The sequence below is a fragment of the Phoca vitulina genome, unplaced genomic scaffold (assembly GCF_004348235.1).
Source record: "Phoca vitulina isolate PV1807 unplaced genomic scaffold, GSC_HSeal_1.0 scaffold49, whole genome shotgun sequence".
Taxonomy (NCBI): domain Eukaryota; kingdom Metazoa; phylum Chordata; class Mammalia; order Carnivora; family Phocidae; genus Phoca; species Phoca vitulina.
The window spans coordinates 8684777-8708137 of record NW_022589752.1 but is presented as its reverse complement, the minus strand read 5'-3'; the positions used below and the strand labels follow the sequence as shown (position 1 = coordinate 8708137).

Below are 23361 nucleotides of genomic sequence, written 5' to 3'. Positions count from 1 at the left end.
ACAGGAATTCAGTAAAGTGGCAGAATATAAAATCAATGCACAGAAATCAGTGGCATTCCTATACACCAACAACAAGACGGAAGAAAGAGAAATTAAGGAGTCGATCCCATTTACAACTGCACCCAAAACCATAAGATACCTAGGAATAAATCTAACCAAAGAGGCAAAGAATCTGTACTCAGAAAACTATAAAATACTCATGAAAGAAACTGAGGAAGACACAAAGAAATGGAAAAACGTTCCATGCTCATGGATTGGAAGAACAAATAATTATACTTCAATTTAAAAAAAGACATAATTTTCATCCCTTATCACATTAATTATTTGTAGCCACATGTAATCTTGATGTTCTGATGACTGACTGGGAAGAAGGCACAAAAAATTTCAAATAGCATCTCTAGTACCAGGACAAACCAGAAGCATTCTGATCCTGACAGTTGTTCAAAGACTGAATAGTACTAACTTCACAGCATACCAGAAGCCCACAGTCAGAAGAGGAAGCTACCAGATATGACCTTCAAGTCCAAGATTGTCAACTTAGGAGGAAGAATCTTGGCAGCAGAGCAGAATACAACCTCACTCCATCAATCTGCCCAGTCTAACTCTGCATATAACACTGGTACATATATGCAAAAGAACCACTGAATTACTCCAAGTATTACAAACACTTATAGGATGTAGGTAATGGTAAGGAGACTCTTACCATTGTTGTAATCAATGTTGTAAATTTGGGAAGGTTTTGATTATATATGTTTTTTCAGAAGTTTATTCTCACAAGCTAGGTTTGAGACATCATGACACTGGCATGAATCACAAGGTCAGTAAAACCTTCCAAGGTTCTGCAAACCTGGTACCTCTGTCTCCTTGACATTCTCCTGTTATGCTTAAGACAAGCTGTTGAGCTTGAGGGGGAGGTTAAATGGGCAGCTTGAAGAAAATTGTAAATGTTTGTAAAATCTGCTGAGGGAATTTTGGAGAAGCAGATGGCCCAGAACAAATAAAAAGATTGCCAAGCTCTGTTGGAGGTTCACCTGAGTTTAGAGGTCATGGATTTTTTTTTTTAGACGTCATGGATTTATTGTGGCTATTATATGCCAGAACAATTAGGTTTGTTTTCACATTTAATGCTCATGACATCCGTATATGTAAATGCAATTTTTCTTGATTATCCAGAATTTAAGTCACTAATATTATCTTCCGCAGCTAGTTCATTAGGGTTTTGTGGTTGCAAACAATAGAAAATCACTCTGGCTAATAGGAGATAAAAGGAATTTCATTGGGAGGATATGTGCAAGCTATAAAAACAAAGAAGAGGCTAATGACCAGTATGTAAAGGACAAAACATTTTTCCAGGTCTCAGTAGTAGAAACAGAGAGATGCCCATGTAAATCACTTAATGTCTTTGGGTCACTCCATTCCAGAGCCCAATTCGAGAGAGAGAGAAACTGCCCTAGTAAGGGTCATATGCTTAGTTAGGAGAGCTGCCTCCAAGCCTGGAGAGTTGGGCAGGTAATTCACTAAAGGAGAATTGTAGTGCTGTTGTCAAAAGAAAAGGGGTTGGATGATGGTGAGCAAAAATTAATAAATGTCCGCTGCAGACAAAAGAGCAGAATTGAGATCTGAATCTATATTTGTCCCATGTAAAACCCAATATTGTATGTTCTTTGCCAAGTTCCTTCCTAATAGGAATGGAGAAGGTAGACTGTTGGTCGGGGGGTGACAGTACAGGTGGAACAGGAGAGTAAGAATGTGAGAGAGTTGAGAAAGATGCAAATAACAATGGATGGGCCTCCAAGCTTGGGATGTAAGTGAGGCTAGAAAGGGCCTTCAAAACTGGGAGAACTGGAGGGACAGGGTACTAAAACAGGTGAGGTGTGGGCATTTCTGGGAGTCTTCTGAGATGATGCCAGAAATTCTACGATGTAAACCAAGTGAGAGACATGTCCTGAGAAGCTGAGGTATGTCATGAAGGGTCATGAAAGAACAAATAAAGTTCCAGGTATCTTTGAGTTTCTGAGGCAGTCAGAAGCATACTAATTATTTGGTTCTTGAAAACTTAAGCAGGAGGAAGACAGTTCATTGCCATAGCCTTCTAAAAAATAAAATCTGCTCCAGAGGTTTTATGGCTTTATGTTGAACAAAGGAAAAACAAAAACTATATTGATCATGGTATTTACAAACTAAGTGAAGAATTTCTGAAGAATATTTTATGAATGAACTTATTTTTCTACCCACACACCTTTCCCCAAAGAACTGTTTTATGATTCCAGGTAATTCTCTCAAACAGGAACAGTGTTAACACAAGCCTAGAGGGGTTAAGCTTTTGTTGCCTAACGATAGTCCTACTGATAAAAAGAAATTGAAAGCAGGTGTCTCTATTTGCTTTGTATTAAAAGGAAGGAAAACAGATCAGAGGAAATCTGCCATTTACAAAAAGAGCAGAGCACATTAAAATGAACCTTTCTGGAGTGTGGGGGGCAAGAATGAGTGTGGGTATAAAAGGGCAACCTGAAGGATCCTTGTGTTGATGGAAATAATCTGTACCTTGAGTGTATCAGTGCTGGTTGTGATATTGTACTATAGTTTTGTAAAATGTTACCACTGGAGAAAGCCAGATAAAGGCAGTGTGAGATCCCTCTGTATTATTTTTTATAATTGTGTATGTATCTATCATTATCTCAAAATAAAGTTTAATTAAAAAGAAAAACAACACACCCACAAACACAAAATGAACCTTCCTAGCTATAGGGAAGAACAGTCATCTCCACCCCTTGTGTTTCCATATGCAATAACTTAAGGGAGACCAAAATGGTTCTCTAACCTGGTGCTCATTTGTAACCTGGGTGACCTCAAACTTCCTGGAAAGCTGAGAATCACAACCTCTCTCCACCCTTCATTTACTCCTCCCCAGGGGAACAGGAGAGCCTCGTTGGACACGTGAGTTGGGGAGAATAAACAGCTCAGCCCTTCCCCTACCATTTCTAGACCTGCGTTTTGCAGAGAGTGTGTCAGTTTTCCTCTCATGGGCCTGTATTCTACTGGGAAGCCTGTGTTGTTCAACTGTACCAGTAACTACTGGATAAGTCTGGGAAAAGCATGACAGCGCCCACTTGGCCATGTCTTCCAGTCAGCTTTATTAAGGTGACAGTTTGACCTTCATTTGTCTGATTCTGTATCTCTTTCAACCGATTCCGAATTCAAGAGGAAGAAAGGGACACTATATTTTAGGTACCCGGTTCCTGCAAGAAGAGGGTTTTCAGCTGGCATGAACTCATACATGAGACCCAGGGACCCCGGGGATACGACCTTAGATTTGCCTTCTTGCCACCCTGCTCTCCAGAATGTAGCGAAGTAAGATAAATGTGGAATGTTAACAGGTCAGATTGCACCTAGTTTCCAGAAGCATTCATTGTGAAATCTCTGACTAATGAGTTGCAGCTGCACTGGGAGGCATGCGACTTGGCATTTACTCCCAAAGAGACTGTACAAGAAGCATGGGATTACACTCAGGTAGGGAATAGAAAGGGGGGGCTGCCCTAATGTGAAGCTGTCTGCCCCAGGTTCAACTTCATCTCTTGTGCCTGAGCCCTCTGGAGTGGAGGAGAGTGTCACCAGGGATCCTACAACACGTGCAGCAAGTAGTCCACTAAAATTCTAGCACCTGGTACCTGCTCTTCAGTAACTGGACAAAGTTCTTTGTTAAGTTCACTTAGTTGTTGCAGTCATTCAGGAGGTTAGCGCAGCTAACCCTCATTCCGACACTGATTTCCATTCTCCTTCCCTTTTTAGAGATGCAAGAAAGCTAACGTACTTCTCAGATTGCCTTGCAGGTAGAGGTGGCCCCCATGACTCAGTTCTGGCAAATGAGACATAAACTGCATTTTTCTGGTACTGTCTCTTCCACTTCATTCTTCTTGCCTGGAACACATGCATGATGCTTGAGACTTACAGTCATTGTGAACTGTGTATACGGCAAGACAGAAGGGGTCAGGTGATGGTGTTGTGGAGCTACCATACCAGTCTTGGACCTTCTATCACCAGATCTTCGGAGTGTCCTGGATTATCCAGCTGGACCCAATGTGATCATAAAAGTCCTTATAAGGGAAAGAGGGAGGCAGAAAGAAGGATCGGAGAAAGATATGACAACAGAAGCCAAGTCAGAGGAATGCTGTGTTGCTGGCTTTGAAGGAGGAGGGAGGCCGTGAGGCAAGGAATGTGGGCAACCCCTATAAGCTGGAAGAAGAAACAGATTCTTCTCCAGAGCCTCCAGAAGGAATGCAGCCCTTCCACCACCTTAATTTTAGCCTAGTGAGGCCTGTGTCAGACTTCTAACCTACCGAACTATAAAATAATAAATTCGTGTTGTTTAAACCACTAAATTTGCAGTAATCTGTTACTGCGGCAATAGAAAATGAATAAGCTCTATTAAGACCTTTTAATAACAAATTATGATTAGTCTAAGGAAATTGTTTCCTTTCAGTGCAAGACCCCTCTAGTTTTCAAAGCAAGGGCAGGCAAAAAGAGACATAACTTATTTTTTAAGAATTACAAAAAAAAAATCCCCAGGAACCTAGGAAAAGACTGATACTTTTATAGCCATGGTAACAAAGACCAAAGCTGGTTTTGAAGCTATTTAATTGATCAGTGACAGTTTACTCCAGTAAACACACCTCAGAAACAGGATACAGCCTTTTATAACCTGTGTTTCTAAGGCTGATTTTCAACTACTCCTGCCTCGGTAACCAATACGTCCCAAAACAATACTTCCCATAAAACCTCTATTTGCACTGCTCAGTGAGACTGTGTCTGATCAGCATAGCTTTCCCTTACCTAAGTAAGCAATAAATTCAGTTTCTAGGTTTCACATTTTGGGTGATGATCTTATCCTTTAGTATATTGTACATTCTTCTTAATTTAACAAGGGTCAAAGAAAACACAAAGTGCCAGGTTTTCATACTAACTGCTAAGTGAAGGACTTGGGAAAGAGAGAAATAGGAGAATTTGTTTTGATTATGCGAAGAAGTAACTTTATGTGGTTGTTTAAATTTGTTCCTATATTTGAAAAACAAAAACCCTAAAACTAAATAAAGTCACTCACGATTCTACCATCTTCATTTTTTAAGTATTTAAAGAAGCACAAGTCCTCCACCTCTTTCCTACCAATCCCACCCATCAGGTGTAATTGCTAATAACAATTTCATGTGTATCTTTTCAGATGTAAACTTAGGCACAGAGGTGTTACAGTAAGCCTATTTTAACTGGTTGCCACAGTGTTGCTGGTGTATTTGAAACATATTTTATATGGTTAATTATAGTTTGGTATTTTAGCACGGTTGTGGGCTTCATGAAAATGGTAGCCATGATACATTCATCTCTCCATAACAAATTATGTTACATAATAGGTTTTCAACAAGTATTTATTGAATTTAACTATGAACTAAATTTCTCTAAATTTTAATTTCTGGTATGAGAATATAATACCTAGTCCTAAGGTAATAGAGATACAGATATTGAGCCCAACTGTGGTAGATTCTTTGGATCATAATGTTTAAAGTTCTAGGGCAATACTGCTCAAAGAGTGGTCAAAAAAGTTTGGCCATTGGGCGCCTGGGTGGCTCAGTTGGTTAAGCAACTGCCTTCGGTTCAGGTCATGATCCTGGAGTCCCGGGATCGAGTCCCGCATCAGGCTCCCTGCTCAGCAAGGAGCCTGCTTCTCCCTCTGACCCTCCCGCCTCTCATGTACTCTCTCATTCTCGCTCTCTCAAATAAATAAATAAATCTTTAAAAAAAAAAAAGTTTGGCCATTTCAGGGGAGAAAGCAAAGAAGTAATTTTGTCCACACACAGTTCATAAATGTGAAGTTAAGATTAATTACTTCTTTTACAGAAATCCTCTTATATTTTTAGTTTATTATTTTAAAAATAGATATGATTTTCGTGATTCAAAGTTGAAAAATGTTGGGGTGCCTAGCTGGCTCAATCGGTAGAGCATGCAACTCTTGTTCTTGGGGTTGGGAGTTTGCGCCCAATGTTGGTGGGGCAATTACTTAAAAAATAAAAAAATGAAAAAAAATTGAAAAAGGTCAAAGGATAAACAGTAAACATTCTCCTTCCAACCACATCCCCTAGCCAATACTGATCAGTTTGTTATGTATTCTTCCAGAGATATTTTACAAGATATAAGAAAACACACACATACAAACACATACACACACCTCTGATCTTTTTATACACATAATTTAGGCTATACACTCTTCTATACACTTGCGAATACTTTATCCCATTCTTTGGTTGTCTTTTCACTTTCTGGGTAATGTCCTTGAAGCACAAAATTTTTTAATTTTCGTGAAGTCCGATGTATCTATTTTTTTCTTTCATTGCTTATGCTTTTGGTGCCAGGTCTAAGAAACCACTGTCTAATGCAAGGCCATAGAGATTTTTATCTATGTTTTCTTATAAGATTTAGCTCCTGTATCTAGGTGTTGATCCATTTTCAGTTAATTTTTGTATACAGCATATGATAACTGGGTTTTAAATTTGTTTGTAAATTCCAATTGCCCCAGAACTGTTCATTAGAGACTATTACTTCCCCCCACTAAATTGTCTTGAGAGCCTTATTGAAAATCATTTTACCATAAGTATATGGGTTTTTTTCTGGACTCTCAGTTCATTCCACTCACCTATATGTCTATCCTTATGCCAGTACCACATAGTCTTGAATACTATAGCTCTAAAGTAACTTCAAAATGGGGAATTGTGTGTTCTAACTTTAAACTTTTTTTGTTATTGTTATGCATCTGAAATAGTCTTTATTAAAGAATAATTGACATACAATATTGTATTAGTTTCAGGTGTACAACATAATAATTTGATATTTATATACATTACAAAATAGTTACCACAATAAGTCCGTCACCATAGAAAATAGTAACAGTATTATTGGCTATATTCCCTATGAAGTATATTATATCCCTGTATCTTATTTATTTTATAACTGGAATATTGTGCTTTATTTTTAAGATTGTTTTAGCCCTTAGGGCCTCTTGCAATTCTCTGTGAACTTGAGGACCAGCTTTTCCATCTCTGCAAAAAGGCAACTGGAATTTTGACAGGAATTGTATTGAATTGGCAGATTAATTTGGGAGAGTATTGTCATCTTAACAATATTAGATATTCCAATCTATAAACATGGGTATCATTTCAATTCCAGTCTTCTGTAATTTCTTTCAATGGTGTTTCGTTTTTTCACTATGAATCATCCACTTCTTTTGTTAAATTTATTTTAAGTATTTTATTCTTTTTAATACTACTGTAAATGGAATTGTCTTATTCAGTTTTGGATTGTTATTACTAATATATAGAAATACAACTATTTTTGTATATTGATCTATGTCTCTGCAACATTGCTAAACTCATTTATTAGCCCTAATGGATTTGTGGAATCTTCAGGATTTTCTATATATAAAATTATGTCATCTGCATATAGAAATAGTTTTACTTCTTCTTTTTTAATCTAGATGCCTTTAATTTCATTTTCTTGCCTAATTGCCTTGGCTAGAACCTCTAGTACAACGTTGAATAGAAGTGACGGGAGCAAACATATTTATTTCCGATATTTTTTAACTTCTAATTTTTCCCCAAATTATAAAGATAATTGCATTAGTGGGGTGCCTGGGTGGCTCAGTTGGTTAAGCAGCTGCCTTTGGCTCAGGTCATGATCCCAGGGTTCTGGGATCCAGCCCCACATCGGGCTCCTTGCTTAGCAGAGAGCCTGCTTCTCTCTCTCCCTCTGCCTGCCTGCCACTCCCCCTGCTTGTGCTCTCTTTCTCTCACTCTCTCTCTGTGTCAAATAAATAAAATCTTTAAAAAAAAAAAAAAAAGATAATTGCATTAGCTAGGAAAATATTAGTGGAAATAGTCATCATTTTTTTAACCATTTGTTAATGGGAGTGCTTCTAATATTTTCCTATTGAACATAAGCTGGCTTGGGGGTTAAAACAGATTTATGTTAAGGTAGTGTATTCTATTCTTATTCTTTTATAAACATCTTTGACTCAAAAGTAGCTTTTAAATTTTTATCAAATTCTGTTTCAAAGTCTGTAGAGTTGATCTTCTTTATATCTATTCATAAAATATATGCCCTAATATTTAATCACCTTTGTATTCCTGAAATAAACCCCATTTTGCCATGTTATTCTTTTAAGCTATTGCAGGTTTCCTTTTCCTAATATTTTATTTAGTATTATTTCATCAATATTTATAAGTGAAATTAATGGACATTTCTTTTCCCTATCATCTTTGTCAGATTTAGTATCAAAATTATTCTTGCTTCATATAAAGAATTTGGGAGGTTTCTTTCTTTCTGTATGTGCTAGAATAGCTTAAATTTTGGAATTATCTGTTCCTTAAAGTTGCAGCATAACAACTTATAAAAAGTGCTTTGATTGTGTGGGAAAGCTCTTTATACTTTCTTTTACAGTAATTGATTTGTTTAGACTTTCAGTTTCTTTTGAGATCAGTTTTGGTATATTATAGCTTCTTAAAAACAAATCCATTTTATCTAGAATTTCCAAATTATTGCATCAAGTAGATTTGTGCTTTTTTTTCTTAATTAACTCACTTAACAGTTTATCTTTTTTTTTTCAAGCAACCAGCTCCTGGGTTACTTCATTCTACCATTTTTTATTTTATAATTAAGTAGTTTCTATTTATATCTTTTTAATCTCTTCTGTTTTCTTAGATTTATTTTGCTGATCTTTGTTAATTTCATTTGGATGCTTACTTCATTTGTTTTCATTCTTTCTTATTAGTTAATATGGTGAAATTTTCTAGCTGCTTTGTAATTTATTCACCTGTGAATAAGACCTAGTTTGGAGTATTTATAAAGCTATATTCTAGGATATGTTTCTGTCAGCATGACCTGAAATATATGCAATTTATATCCACTTAAAAAACAAAATCATTTAAGCAGGCACTGATAGCCAATTACAAAACTGGTCAAACTTAATGCTTGACATAACTTTAGTTTCCTAAGGAACGGCTAGACCCTGAACTTTATGCAAACTTTCTGTGCTGTAACTTCTTTGCTCCATCTCAGACCCAAACTCCACCCATGTGCCTAACCACCAACTAAAATTTCCTGCCTTGATCTTCCCGCTTTTACAGTATTCGACACAGTTCGTTAAGTTCAAGACCCACCCCCTCCTTGCAATTTTAGTATACCCCTTCCTCTTTCCTCTGCCACCTGTCCCATGGTCTCTGCATATAAAAGTTTTGCTTGCCCACTTCTTCTCAGAGATGTTTCTGCTTAGGTTTTGAGTATCTCTCTATTGCAGTAGTCCCCCTTAATAAACTCTTGCCTTGGTAATGTCCAGACTCACATTTTTGTTTTGACACCATAACAGTTTGAAAGATACTTTCATTTCTAGAACTTTGTTGATTTTTGGATTTTAATTTTGTTGCTAGTGATTTTTTCTTACTAAATAGGATATTTACGTATGTACTAGGTTTTTGGAATCCCCTAGTACAATCCCTAGCTATTTTAAGCAAATTGTGACATATTACAAATGTATTTAAAATATGTTTGTGCTGAACACTGCTTTAGCAATATGACATAGGTTCTGATATGTACTGTTTTTATTATTGTTTTATCTAAATAGCTGCAATTCCATTTTTCCCTTGGGCCCAAGAGCTGTTTAACCCAAGATATTGTATTTCCAAGGGGGGGCTTTTGTTGCCTTCTAGTCTTATTATATTGCTACTAGAGAAAGTTATCTGTACTGGGTTTTGTTTTTTTTTTTCTTTTTGGAATTTATTGAGGTTTCCTTCTTAACTAGGAACATAAATAGGAAGTATATTTTCTGATTTCAGAATTACAGAATTTGACATACACCAATTAACTCTACTGTATTATGTTATTTAAGTCTATTATATCCTTATTTGTTTCTTTATATGCTTTATCTGTCATGGACTGGAGGGGTGAATTGAAGTATCCTGCCACTAATGTGCTTCTGTCTACTTCTCTGTATAGACCTTAACCTTTGCTTAAGGACTATGCTTATCCTGATGCTATGTTATTTGTATTTAGATATCCCTAACTGTTATGTCTATGAATTGCACCCTTTTGCATATGAAGTGCCCTTTCTTATTTAATGCTTTTTCTTCTCCTAGTTTTAAGTTTCTCTTTCTTTATAGTGTAGAATTATTTTTGTTTTGTATCCAATCTGACTTTTCCCCGAGTTTAACTCGTTTATAATTATTACAATTATTTACAATTATTGATATGAAAGATATGTTTAGTCATGGTTATGTCATATTATATTGTTATGATTCATGCTTTTAAGGTTAAAAAATGATTTCCTGTGTGGGCTTTTGCTTGGTTATATGCACAATTCTTCTGATGATTATAACTATTTGTATTTTTGTCTAATGTCTAATCCTTTCTTTCATTAGATTATAAATGCCCTATTCTAAGCAATAAATTAGTAGCTTGCTTCATCCTTCTACCTCTCCTTTCTCTCCACAACTTTCCAATTTTAATTAATTATATTATCTTTCTTAATGATTAGCTTTCTGTTTAGTAAAAATAATGCCCATATTTGTTTTTGTTTTTTGTTTTGTTTTGTTTTTTTAAAATTTTATTTATTTATTTGACAGAGACACAGTGAGAGAGGGAACAGAAGCAGGGGGAGTGGGAGAGGGAGAAGCAGGCTTCCCAACGAGAAGGGAGCCTGATGCGGGGCTCGATCCCAGGACCCTGGGATCACGACCTGAGCTGAAGGCAGACGATTAACCCAGGTGCCCCTTGTTTTTGTTTTAATCCTATTTGTCAACAGCCCTTAATGCTATCTACCTTATGCTTTCTAGTCATCTATTGTTCGATAAAATTTGTCCACTGGCAGAATCTTCAAATGAGTTAATAGAAACATTATCCCTAGGATCTTGTGTTTTCAGAACTCTTTGCCTCTTTACTTACACAACAGTTCAACTGGATATACAATCCCTGGGTCATACATCTTTCCTTGACTGTATTGCTCTATCTACAATGTCTTCTAGGAAAAAATAATTGTGGAAAAATATGAAGTCAGCCTGTTTTTCTCATTATAAGTGATTTATTTTAACTTTCAAAGAATGTTAATTTTTGAAATCTAGTAATTTTATGAAGACATATATTGGTGTTGACCATGTGGGACTATTTTGTAAAGTAATATTTACCTTTTTATATTGTTTTCAGACTCAAGTCTCTTTATTTCTATGATTTTTTTCTTGAATTATATTTTTAGTATTTTTTTCTTCTTTGCTTTTAAGACCTATAGATTTACGCTTTTTCATCAGTTCTGAAAAATTCACAGCCATTATCTCTATATATATTGCCTCTCCTCCTTTCTCATTATTCTTTCTATGTGGAACTCTAAGTGTTAGATCTTGTCATTCCATCTTCCATATCTTTTAAGCTTTTTCTTTTTTCACATTTTCCATTTTCTTGTTTCTCTTTACTACATTCTGGATCAGTTCTTCAGATATATCTTCTGGTTTGCGAATTCGCACTTGAGTTATCTAATCTAGTTAAACCCTTCACAGTTGTTTGTTTTTGCTGCCAACAACTGTATTTTTTATTTCTGGTTTCTTTTGGATTGTTCCCAAAATGTTTCTGAAAATTCCTGGATGTTTCTAATTGAATGATCACTTTTTAAATTGCATGTTTATTTAAACAGTTCACACATAGCTGTTTTACGTTGTATGTATATAATTATAATTCCAATCCTTGAAATTTGTAGGGAATCTAAATCTGTTCTTTGTTTCTGCTGACTCTCACTCATGGTTATTGCCTTCTTGTGTGTTTGGCAATCTTGTTTCTGAGTTCATTGCCTAATCATAAATCTGTCAGAGTCCTCTGGACCAAATTTGGAGAGATCTCCTCCAAACAATATTTGTTTCTATTTCTGTCAGTAACCAAGACCGCTCCAGTCCTCTTTGGGGCTTTGGCTTAGAGTGTCCCAGGTACTGCTTGTCCGGACAGCTGCCATTCCAAGCACTGGTACCCACAACAATTGTGTTGCTATAGGAATATTTCCTCAGGCCAGCGCTGCTCTTCCTGGCTTCCCGAAGCCAGGCAGCTTCCTGTTACTCTGGCTATCTACACTGTTTTCCAAGCCAACAGGAATCTTGCTTAGGACCTAGTATTTTGTGTGGGAGTTTTGTTTGACTTTTCCCCAGGCAATGGAGATAGGCCACTACAGGGATGTTCACAATGCAAAGTCTCTCTTCTCCCCTGCTGTCACAGATGCAGACTGTTTTCTGCAACTACAACTCCAATATGTGATACATCCGTTGCTATACTTTCTCTGCTTCTTGGAACCATGTTGATCCAGGGAAGCTCCTGCAACCAACCTGTGAATTGCATTCCTGCCTTTGAAATGAGATATTTAGGCTCTATACAAGAGATTTAAGCTATGTCCTTAACTTTTAAGCAGTATATTTTGCTACTTAACCATAACCCTGACCCCAAGCCAATCTGAAATCCTAAATCTAATGAGATCTTTCTAAAATCTGCAATCTTAACATCCTCCAATACTCTCACTCCCATCCACTTATTTTGTAATTTAAGGGTTTGTCTCATACTTTTTCTTATTCTACTCTTTACTTTTGGGTGATTTAGCCTCCAAAAGGAAAAATGCTAACTTTACACTACTGTCTTCAAATAATAAGTCCTGCTACATTCTCTGTGATAACATCATTTTTGAAAATATTACATGAACTATAAGAACCGTGCTTGGCAATTTGTCTCCACTAATATTCAATTATCAGGTACAGTTCATCTCGATTTAAAACATTTCCACAACACTTTAATTTTTGTGTTGTTACTATTGTGTGGCCTTATATCTCCAATGTTTGAAGAAATGTTATTAAGAATTTTGGAAGCACTACAGCAAAAATATAATGATGAAAATAGTAATGTAAATATTAAAATTCAGAATGTCATAAATATAAACAATGAAGAGGACCCCCATTTTTAGATAAGAGGTAAATGTGATAATTTCACAGAAACAAGTAAAAAATATATGAAGTGTGATGGTGAATATCTGAAAATTAGCAATGCAGTTATTTTTTTCACACTGTGCTATCTTCTAAGAAACTTTGTCAAGTTTTGGCAAGAAATTAATGATGCTTTGATTTCAATTTCTAACATAACACTGTAACCTCCAGTAAACCAATTAAATTTTTCATTACTAAAACAAAACAATATAGTACAGATTAAATAATTATTTTTGCTAAAGTCAGAAAGAGACCAAAACTATCAATATTTTATTCAGAGTTGTGTTCCTTGTATACTAAATGGGGTAGTTCTCACTGTTGTCAAAAGGTTTGTAAAAACTAGCTGGAAAGTTGTTGAAAATACACTCAGAAAAAGCAAAACAAACTACTGGCAAAATTCCAGTGTCAACTTATTTGACATTGCATAATGTCAATGGCATTTAATGTGAAAGAGGAATTACTGTTCTGTGCTCATGCAGGCAAATATTTTATTTAGAGTTGCATGAAGACACTAATCGCAAATGTCCAGAAAATGAATCAGTTCTTGCATATATGTGGCATAAAGAGAAGTGCTAGAGGACTTTTTGTTCTGCTCATTACTAAAATCCAGGGCTTCAGGAGAACTTTTTTTTTTTTTTTTTTTTTTAGATAATCACTATTTTGTGAGCCGTAACATGGACTGAAAAGGTATAATGGGTTCAGTTCTGATACCGGCTAGCTACACATAACAAGGAATACACGCTCTGCTTTATAAGGAAGAATTGGTGGCCAATGACGATATGCCTCCTGGTATTTTTTTAAAGAAACTGTAAAAAAGAAGAAAGTGATCGAACTGAATGGTGGTCACTGAGTGTTCAACTCCCCAGTGTGCTGTGTAAAGCCAATCAGGTTTTTGCCTGCTTCCTCCACAAAATATCTCTTATCAAATTTGCTGACCATCTTTACTTTGCCAAATCTAATAATTAGTTCTCTGTCTAAATCATAGTTGATCTCTGAGTAGTATCTGACAATTCCTTTCTCTTTGAAACACTTTCTTCTCTAAGATTTCCTGAAACTGTACTCTTCTGTTCCCTTCCTTCCTCACTGGCTGCTCCTTCTCAGTCTCCTTGGGAGGACCCACTGCTTCCTCTGCCTACCTTCTAATTATTAACACTCTACGCAAGTCCTTGATGCTCTTCCCTCCTGTGTCTACGCTGTCTCCCTGTGTAATCTCAACTAGTTCCATAGCTTTATGACAGCTGTATGCCACAGACTCACAAGTGTATACCTGTAGACCCACTTTCCACACTAAACCCCAGATTCATATATCAGAATGCCTTTTTGACTTCTCCACATAGATGTTGAAAAGCTCCTCAAATTTAACATATCCTTCAGATAATTTTGTTTCTCCCCCCCAAAACCTTTTTCCTTCTGCATTCATTGCTGTCCCAGTTAATGGCACCACCATCTATCCTGTTACTTCAGCCAAAAACCCCGTAAGACATTCCAACTGGTGTTCCTGATTTGTCTTTCATTTCACTATAACATATTCTCCACAGACAGGGCACTCCACACAGTTCCCAGCAATTATTTCCAATTGTATTTTTAAATCTATGAAATATATTTCACATATGGAAGAGTATATATAATATATTATATAGTCAATATAAATATCAATGTATCACACACAGGTTTAGAAATGGAACATTATCTGCAGAAGAATGATGTTGGACCCTCTATCTCACACTATATACAAAAAATTAACTCAGAATGGACTAAAGATCTGAATGTAAGAACCAAAACTATAAAACTCTTTGAAGAAAACATAGGGGTAAATACTTATGTCTGTAGATTTGGGAAGGATTTCTTTTTTTTTTTTTTTTTAAGATTTTATTTATTTATTTACTGAGAGCGAGAGCATGCACGAGCAGGGGAGGGACAGAAAGAGAGAAAATCCCAAGCAGACTCCCCACTGAGCAGAGACTGATATGGGGCTCAATCTTAGGACTGTGAGATCATGACCTGAGCCAAAATCAAGAGTGGAACACTTAACCGACTGAACCACCCAGGTGCCCCAAGAAGGACTTTTTAAGTATAACACCAAAAGCACAAGCAACAAAGGAAAAAAAATAGATAAACTGAGCTTCATCAAAATTAAAAACTTTTGTGCTTCATAGAAATGGTACACTTTTAGTACCTCATAAGGCTGCCTCCTGCTCACATCTCCTCCCTTCCTATTAAGATAAACACAATCTTTTTTTTAAATCATTCTCTTGCCTTACTTCCATTTTACCACATGTGTATACATGCCTAAATAATAGTTTCATTTTATCAATTTGAAATTATATAAATGGAATCCCATTATATGTATTCTTTTGTGACTTGCTTCTTTTTGCTCAATATTATGTTCATGAGCTGATGCTGATGGATAGAGCTGGAGCTCTGTATAAAATTTCATAATATAATAGACCATAATTAGTACCATTAGATTATATGATTTATGGACTTTGGGATATTTTGAGTTATTACTAGTGCTACAGTGAACATTCTAATACATGTCTCCTGATACTAACATGCAAGACTCTAAGATATATATGAATATAGATATTGGATTGTCTTAATAAACATGGGGGCGCCTGGGTGGCTTAGTTGGTTAAGCATCTGACTCTTGGTTTTGGCTCAGGTCATGATCTCGCAGGCGTGAAATGGAGCCCCACATTAGGATCCACACTCAGTGTGGAGCCTGCCTGAGATTCTCTCTCTCTCCTCTCCCTCTGCTCCCCTCCCCCCATACCCCCCCCACAGACAAATAATAAAAAAATAAAATTAAATTAAAAAGATGTATACCTTCTATTTTCCAAAATGGTTATATCAATTTAATACTGACCACAAGAGGATGAGTTTGCATTACTATTGTCAAAGTTATTTGGTAAATCAGAATTTTTTCCTACTTTTACCTATCTAGTGGCTTATATGGGTATTTTATTGTGGTTTTAGCATATATTTTCCTGGTTGATTAATGAGTTTGAATATTTTTCACACGTTTATTGACCATCTGGATTTCCTCTTTGGGGAACTGCTGCCTCAAGTATTTTGCTGATTTTCCAATTGTGTTTTTTGTCTTTATCATATTGATCTGTAGGCATACATTTTATATTCTAGATACTAGTCTTCTTTAGTTATTTGTGTAGCAGTTATTTCCCCCAAATTTATGGCTCCAAATTAATCTGTTTAAAATACCTATCATATTTTGTCATGTCCTTGTTTAAAGACTTCCAGTGGCTCCCAATTACATTTAGCTGTAAAATCTAATCTCTCATAGTCATCAAGGCCCTATATGATCTAGTCCCTGCCTACCTCTTTGTCCTATCTCCTTCTCTAAACTCCAGCACATTGGCCTTCTTTTTGTTCCTCAATTATGTATATGAGATGAACTTGAGCTATCTCCCTTGTACAGCTTTGGACAAGTGCCAGTTCATGACAAATGCTCATTTGCACCTCTGCAGAGTGTTAGAAAGGCCCAGCTGCAAGGTGCATAGAACTAGCTCTGATAAAAATGCTTTCGTGTAATATATAGAATTGTTGAATCAGTATGTTTTACACCTGAAACTAATATAACATTGTATGTCAATTATAGTTCAATAATTTTAAAATAATATTTTTTAAATGCTTTCTTGTAATTGTGGTAAAACTAAAACAAACAAACAAACCAATCCCCAAACAGCAAATCTCAGCCACAAAAGAGAAAGACAGAAACTAAGTTGGGTAATATCTATTGTTAAAGCTGTATCCAAAGGAAAATTATCAGCTTAATTAGTAGACCAGATGTTATACATAAGGAGAATGCAACATCTCCCTGTAAGTCATAGAAGAAGCCCTTCAGATGAGACAAGATTCCACCTCCTAGTGGCTGCAGGTCTGTTGGAGGGCACACGTGCTGAGTGGATTGAAGCCTAGGAAAACTGCATTCCTGGGAAAGAAACACCAACAGGAAATATCACACCTGAAATACAGGGTATTTCACTACCTTTTATTAAAAGTTCTGAAATTGAGTTTCATACTCTGTGAATGGATGAACTATAACTAAGGTTGGCTACAAGAATTCTCCACTGAATCTGACCCAGTGACTCAAACCATTTTTGTGATTCATACTAAGTTTGTCTAGTCTCAAGGCATTGCATTTACTGTTCTTTTTTAAAAATAACATCTTTGAGATATCATTCATATGGCATATAATTCACCCACTTAAAGTATATAATTTAATAGATTTTAGTATATTCACAGATGGTGTGCAACCATCACCACAATCAATTTTAGAACATTTTCATTACCCCAAAAACAAACCCTGTACTCATACTCATAAGAAGTGCATTTGCTCTTCTTTACACCTGGAGGGCTAGTCCCCAGACTTCCTAAGACTGACAACTACTTCCTGACAAGACTCAAGCAGGCATTACCATCTCTACGGAGGTCACCTTACCCCTTTTTAATTATTCCCTGCCTCTCTGTGGATGACGGTGTCTTGCTTATGGTCATTCCCTCTCTCCTCCTCACCCCTTTAACAGAATCATGATTTTGTTCAGATATCCAGTACCTACATGCTACAAGGGTGGTCAGGCCCATGCCCAACCCCAAGGGATAAATCATGATGATCTAGGCCAAAGATGACGTCTCGTTCCCCTTGGCAAGGATGCTTTAGCAATGGTATGTGCTATAATACTAAGGGTATAGCAGAGGGTTCTTCTAGGAGAAGATTTCTGTGATCTTGAAAGAGAGATGTGAGGCTGGAGGGAGGCAAGATGGTGGAAGAGTAGGGGGCCTCATTTCATCTGATCCCTTGAATTTAGCTAGATAACTATCAAATGATTCTGAACACCTATGAATTCAACCTCAGATATAAGAAAAGAATTGCTAGAATTATACAAATAGAAAAGCAACCACTTTTTGCAAGGTAGGAAGTGTGGAGAAGTGAACCTGAGGGAGTATTTTGGAAGATAAACGGCAGGGGGAGGGAGCCTCTGTAAGTCGGCTAATGGAAAGTGATAAAGCCCTGGAGAGCAAAATCAGATCCTTTAGAAATCTGCTCCAGTGAGACATGTCCCTGCCTGAAAGGTGCTCAGGTGGTGAAGGGGGGCAGAATCCTAGGTGGGACAGTGCGGTCTCAGGATCTGCAAGGTCACAGAACAGGAGTGCCTGAGCCTGCAGAGTTCCCAAGCATTGGGGTGGGGAAACCAGTTAGGGTCAGCAAGCCCAGGAGGGGGCTATCAGCTCCGTTTGCCATAAACCGCAAACCCTGGCATGATTGGGAGACAGCTCTCCATGCAGGGGCCCTGCAAAGGACAGAAAAGAGGTGACCCTCAACCTTCTCCCCAGAGGGGTGGCATGGAAGTATGCATGACCAGGTGATGGCTCTCCATGTGGGGGCCCTGCAAAGGACAGAAGCACTGTGACCCTCTGCCTTCCCCCAGGAGGATCAGTGTGGGTGTGAACTGCAGGAGTCTGCAGAGTTTGGCACTCACAAAAGTGAAGACTGCTTCCCCCAGGAGGATCAGTGTGGGTGTGAACTGCAGGAGTCTACAGAGTTTGGCATTCACAAAAGTGAAGACCGCTGTGGGTTTACTGAAGGCAGGGGCCATGATCTTTCAGCCCTGGGGCTGGAGATCAGGGTATGGCCATTTTTATTTTTGATCCCCCTGCCTGTGCTCTCACCATATATCAAATAAAAAAATCTTTAAAAAGAAAGAAAGCAAGACCCATGCATATGCTCTCTACAAGAGACTCATTTTAGACCCAAAGACACCTCCAGATTGAAAGTGACGGGGTGGAGAACCATTTATCATGCTAATGGACCTCAAAAGAAAGCTGGAATAGCAATCCTCATATCAGACAAATTAGATTTTAAACGAAAGACTGTAGTAAGGGATGAAGAGGGACATTATATCATAATTAAGGGGTCTATCCAACACGAAGATCTAACAATTATAAATATTTATGTTCCTAACCCAGGAGCAGCCAATTATATAAACCAATTAATAACAAAATTAAAGAAACACATTGATAATAATACAATAATAGTTGGGGACTTTAACACCACACTCATGGCAATGGACAGATCATCTAAGCAGAAGATCAACAAGGAAACAAGGGCTTTGAATGACACACTGGACCACATGGACTTTACAAATATATTCAGAGCATTCCATCTTAAAGCAACAGAATATATATTCTTCTTGAGTGCACATGAAACATTCTCCAGAATAGATCACATACTAGGTTACAAATCACGTCTCAACTGATACCAAAAGATTGGGACCATTTCCTGCATATATTCAGACCACAATGTTTTGAAACTTGAACTCAATCACAAGAGGAAATTTGGAAGGAACTCAAACACTTGGAGGTTAAAGAGCATCCTACTAAAGAATGAATGGGTCAACAAGGAAATTAAAGAAGAATTTTAAAAATTCATGGAAACAAATGAAAATGAAAACACAGCTGTTCAAAACCTTTGGGATGCAGCAAAGGCAGTCCTAAGAGGGAAGTACAGAGCAATCCAAGTCTTCTTCAAAAAATTAGAAAAGTCTCAAATACACAAGCTAATCTTACATCTAATGGAGCTGGAGAAAGAAGAGCAACTAAAGCCTAAACCTGGCAGGAGAAGAGAAATAATAATAAAGATTAGAGCAGAAATCAATGAAACAGAAACCAGAACAACAGCAGAACAGATCAATGAAACTAGAAGCTGGTTCTTTGAAAGAATTAATAAGATTGATAAACCCCTGGCCAGACTTACCAAAAAGAAAAGAGAAAGGACCCAAATTAATAAAATCATGAATGAAAGAGGAGAGATCACAACTAACGCTGAAGAAATACAGTTATAAGAACATATTATGAGCAACTATATGCCAACAGATTAGGCACTCTGGAAGAAATGGATGTATTCCTGGAAATTTATAAACTACCAAAACTGAAACAAGAAGAAACAGAAAACCTGAACAGACCCATAACCAGCAAGGTAACTGAAGCAGTAATCAAAAATCTCCCAACAAAGAAGAGTCCAGGGCCAGATGGCTTCCCAGGGGAATTCTACCAAACATTTAAAGAAGAATTAATACCTATTCTTCTGAAGCTGTTTCAAAAAATAGAAATGGAAGGAAAACTCCCAACCCCTTCTATGGGGCCAGCATTACCTTGATCCCAAAACCAGACAAAGACCCCATTGATAAAGGAGAATTACAGACCAATATCCCTGATGAACATACCTCAATATCATAAAAGCCATATACGAAAAGCCCATAGTGAATATCATTCTCAATGGGGAAAAACTGAGAGCATTTCCTCTAAGGTCAGGAACATGACACATGCCCACTCTCATCACTGTTGTTCAACATAGTACTAGAAGTCCTAGCCTCAGCAATCAGACAACAAAAAGAAATAAAAGGCATCTGAATCAGCAAAGAAGAAGTCAAACTCTCACTCTTTGCAAATGACATGGTACTTTATGTGGAAAACCCAAAAGACTCCACCTCAAAATTGCTAGAACTCATACAGCAATTCAGCAAAGTGGCAGGATATAAAATCAATGCACAGAAATCTGTTGCATTTCTATACACTAACAATGAGACAGAAGAAAGAGAAATTAAGGAATCAATCCCATTTACAATTGCATCAAAAACCATAAGATACCTAGGAATAAACCTAACCAAAGAGGTAAAGGATCTGTACTCTAAAAACTACAGAACACTTATGAAAGAAATTGAGGAAGACACAAAGAAATGGAAAAACATTCCATGCCCATGGATTGGAAGAATAAATATTTTTTAAATGTCTATGCTACCCAGAGCAATCTACACATTCTATGCAATCCCTATCAAAATACCACTGACATTTTTCACAGAGCTGGAACAAATAATCCTAAAATTTGTATGGAACCAGAAAAGACCCTGAGTAGCCAGAGGAATTTTGAAAAAGAAAACCAAAGCTGGGGGCATCACAATGCCAGATTTCAAGCTCTATTACAAAGCTATAATCATCAAGACAGTATGGTACTGGCACAAAAACAGACACATAGATCAATGGAACAGAATAGAGAGCCCAGAAATGGACCCTCAACTCTATGGTCAACTAACCTTCAACAAAACAGGAAAGTATCCAATGGGAAAAGGGACTGTCCCTTTAATAAATGGTGCTGGGAAAACTGGACAGCCACATGTAGAAGAATGAAACTGGACTATTTTCTTACATCAACACAAAGATAAACTGAAAATGGATGAAAGACCTAAATCTGAGATAGAAATCCATCAAAATCCTAGAGGAGAACACAGGCAGCAACTCTGTGACCTTGGCCATAGCAACTTCTTGCTAGACACATCTCCAAAGGCAAGGGAAACAAAAGCAAAAATGAACTATTGGGGCTTCATCAAGATAAAATCCTTCTGCACAACAAAGGAAACAGTCAACAAAACTAAAAGGCAACCTACAAAATGTGAGATGTTTGCAAATGACATATCAGATAAAGAACTAGTATCCAAGATCTATAAAGAACTTATCAAACTCAACACCCAAAAAACAAATAATCCAGTCTAGAAATGGGCAGAAGACATGAACAGACATTCCTCCAAAGAAGACATACAAATGGCCAACAGACACATGAAAAAATGCTCCACATCACTTGGCATCAGGGAAATACAAATCAAAACCACAATGAGATACCACCTCACATGGTCAGAATGGCTAAAATTAACAAGTCAGGAAACAACACATGTTGGCAAGGATATGGAGAAAGGGGAACCCTCTTACACTGTTGGTGGGAATGCAGCTGGTGCAGCCACTGTGGAAAATGGTATGGAGGTTCCTCAAGAAGTTAAAAATAGGGGTGCCTGAGTGGCTCAGTTGGTTAAGCATCTGCCTTCGGCTCAGGTCATGATGCCAGGGTCCTGGCTTCGAGCCCCGCATTGGGCTCCCTGCTCAGCAGAGAGCCTGCTTCTCCCTCTCCCTCTGTCTCCCGGACTGTGCTCTCACTCTCTCTCTGTCAAATAAATAAATAAAATCTTAAAAAAAAAAAAAAAAAGAAGTTAAAAATAGAGCTACCCTATGACCCAGCAACTGCACTACTAGGTATGTACCCCAAAGATATAAATGTAGTGATCGGAAGGGGCACCTGCACCCCAATGCTCATAGCAGCAATGTCCATAATAACCAAACTGTGGAAAGAGTCGAGATGTCCATCGAAAGATGAATGGATAAAGAAGACGTGGTATATATATATACAATGTAATATTAGTCAGCCATTAGAAAGGATGAATACTTACCATTTACATGGACGTGGGTGGAACTGAAGGGTATTATGCTGAGCGAAATAACTCAGAAAAAGACAATTATCATAGGGTTTCACTCATATGTGGAATATAAGAAACAGCGCAGAGGATCATAGGGGAAGAGAGGGAAAACTGAATGGGAAGTCATCGGAGAGGGAAAAAACCATGAGAGACTCTTAACTATAGGAAACAAACTGAAATTTGCTGTAGGGGAGGTGGGTGGGAGGATGGGGTAACTGGGTGATGGGCATTAAGGAAGGCACGTGATATGACAAGCACTGAGTGTTACACACAACTGATAAATTATTGAACACTAAATCTGCCATATGTTGGCTAATTGAATTTAGATTTCAAAAAGAGAGAGATGTGAGAAAAAAAATAGATTTTCCCTGCCTATACCTTAGTGGGAGGATATATTGCTTAGAACTGTAGGGTCATCTTACAAGCATGAGAAGAAAACTTGAGAATCACAGAAATGCTAAGCTGGAGTCATGATGCCATTGAGTCACCGAGTAACCAATCATGGAACAATCCTACTCTGACTTTTCCAATGAGATAAAAATCTTAATGCTAAAGCCATTTTGAGTTGGGTTTTCAGCCAAATATATTCTACCTCATAACCTGTTACATTGCCCTCTTTTATTTTCTTCTTAGTACTTAACATTCTGTGTAATATCTGGTTTGTTTATTGCTTGTCTCCATCAATTAGAACATAAAAACATCAGGGACCTTCTCTTATTTGCTACTATACCTAAAGCATCTTAAATAGTACCTAGTATCTAGTCAATATCCAATAATTATTAGTTAAACATGAATGAATGAACAATGCCTTGATTTCTCTCTTTCCCTCACTTCCAATCCTTCAGCAAGTCTATTGGTTCAACCTTCAAAATATATCCAAATTTGACTACTCTGACCATCCCTGGGGCTTTCATCAGTAAGTGTCCTGGTTGAAGTGTCTCACCCTCCTGTTTACCTAGTAATAATCTCTTTACTCCTCTTCCTGTTTTCGTTGATTCCATGTTTATTGA

General features: G+C 37.2%; 1 long non-coding RNA gene across 1 annotated transcript in view; it reads right to left on the bottom strand.

Annotated features, from left to right (window-relative positions):
- Positions 1-1882: 1882 nt before the first annotated feature.
- LOC116649707 overlaps positions 1883-23361 on the bottom strand; it is a 33388-nt gene continuing 11909 nt past the window's right edge. Inside the window, exon 3 of the long non-coding RNA XR_004302723.1 lies at positions 1883-4094. This is a non-coding gene — a long non-coding RNA (uncharacterized LOC116649707). The remainder of the gene's footprint in view (positions 4095-23361) is intronic.